This window comes from Pongo abelii, chromosome Y (assembly GCF_028885655.2).
Source record: "Pongo abelii isolate AG06213 chromosome Y, NHGRI_mPonAbe1-v2.0_pri, whole genome shotgun sequence".
In the NCBI taxonomy this organism is placed as follows: domain Eukaryota; kingdom Metazoa; phylum Chordata; class Mammalia; order Primates; family Hominidae; genus Pongo; species Pongo abelii.
The window spans coordinates 48753281-48760191 of NC_072009.2; positions in this window are offsets into that span (position 1 = coordinate 48753281).

Below are 6911 nucleotides of genomic sequence, written 5' to 3' on the forward strand. Positions count from 1 at the left end.
CAATGTGCTGTGTGGAGGATACAAAATTACAGTTCCACTAATGGACTAGTTAATATTTTGTGTTACTTTCTTTAAACTTGGTGAAACCCTCCTAGTTGCAGTAAAACCATTCCTTTTAAACATAAGAGACAACCTAACATTATGGCTTTCAGAGAAAATACTAAGGATTGTACTTGTCAGAGGGTAAATAAAAACAACTTTATTCAGCCATGAATTTACTTAGTGCCTTCTGTATCACTGAATACTGTTTAGTTATTTACCTCAGTGATTTTTTTTTCTTCCAAAAAGACTTGCTCCAGTGATTAGACTTGTTGAAGCAAATTGTGGTCTTTCATAGATGAAATTCATATGCTGTGCAGTTGGTGACTGATTCTTTGGAGGCTAACCAAAGCCTAGACTGCGTGTGCATGAGACCCTCAACTGGGGAATGATGGGGATATCAAAGAACATGCTGGGTGAAGGGAGCTGGCTGTCATATGGGGAGAGGGTTTTTGAAAAGTTACATTGAAACATTTCTCTTCTTGACCCCACCCACTGGGAATCAATGTAAAAACATTCTGGTAAGCTAAACTTTTCAAAGGCTAATGTCCTAACAAAGCGGTCGATTTTGCCATCTGAAATCATTTTACAGAAAATACAACAGAAGATGGTTGGAGAACAAAGCAGGTGGAGTATGTGCAGCTGGAGTAGTGAGAATCTGCTGCAGAGCCTTACTAGACAAAAGAACCATAGATCATCCTCCATAGTTTGAAAAACGCATGGGGCCCAGTGGTGCAGGAGTTGCTCCATACCTTCTGTCATAGATCCTGTGAGGTCCTAGCTATGAATGAAAAGTTTTCCATTGAAATAGTTCAGGTTTTTTTCTTTTTTTTTTTTTTTTGGAGACTAACTAGTGAACTTTGAGAACAAGCAAAGCAAAGGTGTTTTTGCATACTGATGTAACAATTACAATGTGCTGTGCAGAGGATTAAAAATTACAAATCCATTAATGGACCAAATATTTTTGTTACTTTTCATCCTTAGGGAAAAATTCTTAGTTAGAGTTAAAACATTCCTACGGTTTGTTGTCTTAGAGAAAACCATTTTATGTTTCTGTACAAACTTAAGTTTTCACTTTCATGTTATGACAACACCATTAAGTTGTCTCACAGTATACATGTCTTGTAGAGTAGTAAAGTGTTAAGTAGAAAAATGCAGCAGTGTGGTACCCACAGAAAGATGGTGTCTGGACAGTCAGTGGTTTCTGGAACTCTGGACTGACAGACAGGGAATGTTGAAGTGACTGAAAATATGAAGAGCACAGGTACAGCATGGGCAGAACAGAAACTGATAGTATCTATGTCCATGCCAAAGGAAGTATTCTAGGAAGTTTCCAGCTATAGCAAGAGGACAAATCTCTAGTGTGTATTTTATCTGGATCACTCTTGGAGCACGAAAGCAGATAACCTACTTAGTGCTAACATACATGTGCTCAGGGGAGCATGATTAGAAGACTCACCCTATTCCTCTTGTGTTAAAGAACTTTCAAGGGATATCACCTACCAGATCCAAGTTTTGCCAACTTACCTTTCTTCATAATCTTCTCCTATCTATCAGGTTTCAGTTCTACCTATATGCCTCAGTGCCTTTCTCGCAGCCCACCTGGAAAGTCCCACTCAATGCTCCACTTCCCTTCCAGCTCCTTCAAAGAAGAGTCACACACACACACACAAAATGGTATTTAACTTTAGTAATATACACACAGGAAGTGTACTACTGGTTTCTACCTCACCTTCAACAGCCTGGAGAAAAAGTTATTTTCATGATACCAAAGTTGTGCAGCTGAGCCATAACTGCCCGCTGTCAGTCACCCTGCTGCTCTTGGCTGGCTTGCATCACAGCCCTGTGAATTATACAGTCACAGAGGCCAGAACAAACCATGTTAAAAAATATGTGTTTGCTGAAATTACTTGCAGATTTCTAGATGAGTATATACCTTTTTCTGCTCCCAAAGCTGTGGTATTTAGTTTGAGTTAATCTGAGTGCTGTATAACAGGTTAAGACATCATATTACTTTGTACACTACCAATAGAGAAAATAAGACAAAAACAGTTGTGGTGGGCTTCACTTTAAATAGTAGGTCAGGGGCTGTGCACGGTGGCTTATGCCAGTAATCACAGCAGTTTGGGAGGCTGAAGTGAGTGGAACATGAGGATAGGAGTTTCAGAACAGCCTGGCCAATATGGTGAAACCACTTCTCTACTAAACACAAAAATTAGCCGGGAGTCGTAGTGGGTGCCTGTAACCCCAGCCACTTGGGAGCCTGAGGCAGAGAATTGCTTGGTCCCCAGAGGTGGAGGTTAAAGTGAGCCAAAATCACACCACTGCACTCCAGCCTGGTAGACAGAGTGAGAATACATCTTATATATATACACAGACACAAATAGATACATATATACTATATTATATACTGTGTGTATCTATATGGGGTGCACACACACACATATATGTACACACTAACACATACACACACATACAGACACACACACACATATTAGGCGGAATGCAGTGGTTCACACCTGTAATCCCAGTAGTTTGGGAGGCCAAGACTGGTGGATCACAAGGCCAGGAGTTTGAGAGCAGCGTGGACAATATGGTAAAACCTTGTCTTTACTATAAAAACAAAAGTTGGCCAGGCTTGGTGGCAGGCATCCATATTTTCAGCAACCTGGAAGGCTGAGGCAGGAGAATCGCTTTTACTTGAGAGGCGAAGGTTCCAATGAGCTGAGATCATGCCACTGCACTTAAGCCTGGGTGACGGGGCAAGACTCCATTACCAAACAAACAAATAAACAAACAAAAAAGGATATTAAACTACCACAATCTTGAACAAACATCTATATTGAAGATCTCAAATAAAGTAAAAATGATGATAGGAATTTAACACAAGGATACAAGGAAAATCTTATAATTACTTGTTGAAAGACAATTCAGATTGGAACAAAATTATTCCAGTTCTCTTCTGTAACAGGTGGTATTACCTGCTTTTCAGTGAACATTAATGAATTTATAGTAAGCTGTTATAGGGAAAAAGAAATCATTATCATCCTTTTCTGTTTTATGGTCTCAGATTCTCAAAGTCGTGAAATTACAGGCATGAGTAACCATGCCCAGGCATATTCCAAACGTTTTATAAAACTTCTGTCACTTCCTCCACCTTTCCTTCACCTAAAAATCCAGTATTACTTAGAATTCCAATATATAATGCAAACAATGCAACTACCATAACCAAAGTACCTGTGTTGGCATCAGTTCATATTCATGGTCTGCTTAACTTTTTCACTGCCTTAAACAGGGCCTTTGAAGCATCTAAAAACCTGAGTACAAATTATAATGTAATCGAATTTTTATTTAACTACTACTCTAAAAATTGTCTTACAACATTTCACAAGAATAAATATCAACAGTTCACTGTCTGAAGGAAAAGAAATATAAGAATATAAAATGACAGATACAGCACACTTCACTGTGGCCTGCAACTGCTCACAGCCTCCTATTTTACAAACAGGGATCCAGATTCTCACACTGTAGCAGGACCACTATTCCTAGCCACTGGCAGAAGCAGACATGTGACACTAACCACTGCACAAGTGTGTTTTTGGCTTCTTAAGTACTGCTGTGTTTGCTGCTATACATTTTTATAGCATCTCTGAATGTATAAACAATTTAATGTGAATGTACATGCTACCACATTTTATTACCCACTGCAGAATAGTATTATTTTGAATCTGTCTACCAAATCTAGAGTATGAAATTTTTTGGGGGGTTGTTACATTAAGATCAACCTATCAGGCCTAGGGTTGGTGGCTCATTCCTGTAATTCCAGAACTTTGGGAGGCTGAGGCAGATGAATCACTTGATATCAGGAGTTCCAGACAAGCCTGACCAACGTGTAGTAGATGTAGTGGGCTTACATCTCTAATAAAAATACAAAAAATTACAAAACTACCACTCTACTGAAAATACAAAAATTAACCAGGAATGATGTTGGGCAAGTATAGTTCCAGCAACTCAGGAGACTAAGGTAGGAGAGTCACTTGAACCTGGGAGGCAATAGTTGCACTGAGCCAAGATCGCACCATTGAGCTCCAGCCTGTGCGACAGACTGAGACTCTGTCTCAAAAAAAAAAAAAAAAAAAAAAGGAGTGGGACCATTCCTCTTGAGAAACTATTTGATCACAGAAAAATCAATTCCTGCCAGTTTATGATCTTTGTTAATGGCACATTAAGTTATTTGTAAAGTAGATGGAAACATTTTAGATTCAATTATGAAGTAGTTTTCCCTGATATAGACTGTTTCCTTGGTCTCTTTACGGTTCCCTAATAAAGCCAACAATGAATGCCAAAAGGGGAAGAATGAGAACAACTTATTTTCACAATCATTCAAAATAACTGTCATGAGTTGTGTTCTTAAATACCTATTCAGCTGGCTGTGAAGACTTGCTTGCCAAAACAGTTGCCAGAGATACCTCTGATGTGGAAAAGTTTGTCTGAAAGGTAAACTGTGGAGCCAAAGGAAATAAGGAAATTACTTCGATAGGCCAGTTTCCTGACAAAGATCAAATTCATCTTTTAATCATCAGATGTTAAAAATTATAGGAAATACCATACCTTTATATGTAAATCATAAACATCAGTAAAGAAGTGCTTTATTCCATCTTCTTGCCTTATGTCATGAAGCATAATAAATCTCACATGTAATATAATTAAGGCATAATATTTTATAAAAATAAAAAAAACAGTTCTTTGATGCAATGGTCTTCAAATTAGAAACATGTGGTATATTAGTGATGGGAGAAATGAACACAAAACTGGATTTAAAATTAGCTTAGTTTTATCATAAAGAGCATATAAACTTTTAAAGTCAGAACTATAAAATACAGTAAAATAACCAGTGATATGATTCAGATAAACTTTTTTGTGTGTGTGAAACTTAGTTTTATGACTAGCTGTTTTACAATATGTCCTATTCCCCAGTAAAATAAATGTAGCCCCATAAATGAAAACTCTTACATTTATACTTGACTGTGAAGTCTACAGACTCAGAGCGTGGCATCTGTGTTCCGTGTTCTTCTAGTTTGTGAACCCAAACTTTAGTTATCTTTACTAAAAATGTCACGATATGGCCTGTAGTGTTGAATGCTGACACAAATCCCTCATTGATCTTGTCCACAGTTTTCAGGTACATGCTGTTCAACAGCCACATGTTCTCATCTATGAGGTTGACAGCAGCATGAACTATGAACTCGTTCAGATCCTGATTATTGTCTTAGATGACAGTGTGAGAAACAATAGATTAACATTTTTGTATGGCACGAAGAATGCTGACATTCCATTTTGTAAACTGCATAGGTTCTTTCTTTGTGGGGGAATAAAATTTGATTTTCATCTGTTGTTGTTTTCAAGAGAAATATAAGAGATCTGTTTTCACATTCTATTTTATTTTTAAATTTGATATCTAAATCTCAAAGAACAGAAACAGTCAATTAATAAACAAAATGTGTGTATAAATATATATCTTGTGAAGAAAAGGTGCCATTTACAGCAGGCCTCAACATCTAGAAGGAAGCTGAGAGAGTTGGGCTTTTTGCAAAGTAGCACCATGTAAGCAGTAGAGACAGTTGAAATGGCACTTGTGATGGCTACAAGAGGCCTCTTTCCAGTGCATGGAGCTTACATGGAAGTGGGTCCTGGGAGTAGCTGGAGATGATGCTCAGCCACAGCTGCAAGCAGTTGTATGTGTCAACAGCAGGACACAGTTCTGTCAGAGCTGGGAGTGTCCTTTACCTTTGCTGAAATGGCTAAAGTGAACAGAAGGTGGGACTGTCTGACTATCATGAAAAGAGGGAATTCACCACTTGGAATGCCACCTTACTCCAATGTAAGACTGAAATAAGAGTTTTTAAAGGACACCTCACTTATGGCTTGAAATGTGTCCTCTCAAAATGTTTTTGTTGAAGTCTTAAGTGGCAGCACCTCAGAATGTAACCTCATTTGGAAAGAAGGTTGTTGTAGATGTGGTTATTGAGTTTACATTGCAATAGGGTGGGACTCTAATCCAACCACTGGTGTATTTAGAAAAAGGGAAAATTTGGAAATGCACGCAAGAAGAAAAATGCCACAGAAAGACTGGAGTTACATTGCCACAAGCCAAGGAACTTCCAGAAGCTGGGACAGAGGCCTAATAGATCCTGGTCTTGCTGTATGCATAGGGAGCATGGCCCCACTGACACCTTGATTTCAGACAGTGGCCCTCAGAAGTGACACAGTCAATTTTTGCTGTCTGAAGCCACTCCATTTCTGGCACTGGGTTATAATAGCCACAGGAAACCAGGACAGGCTCCTTGCTGAGGAGTCTGTTCCCAGTCCTGGGGTGGATGAGGGTGGCTTGTTTCATGGAATTCGCCTGCACAGTGAAATCATGTTTTACTTCACTCGTGTTGCCATGAAAAAGCTAAGTGAATCCTTAAAGGAATGCATTTTTCTCTTTCTGGCTCACAGCAGTGTTTTCCTTTACAATGATGATCAATCCTGAAGGATTAGGAGCATATTGCGAAAATGCCTTAACAAGATGAGTGGTAGCAGGAGAAAGAACTAAAATCGACTTATGCAACAAAGTATTTTTATGTGTGCTCCTTTGTCCACCACAAGGCCAGTGGAGTGCACAGAATCTATATATAAATAATGGCATCCCAGAAAGCAATACTGCTACAAGTACTCAAAACAAGTTTTAATGATCAGTGCCCTCAACTTATGAGAAAATAATGTTGCAACAACAACTGGCAGATAATCCTATCATATTTTGGTGACAAGACCTGAAGAGTTGAAAAGTATCACACAGTGAATATTATATGTTACAATTAACTTAAACC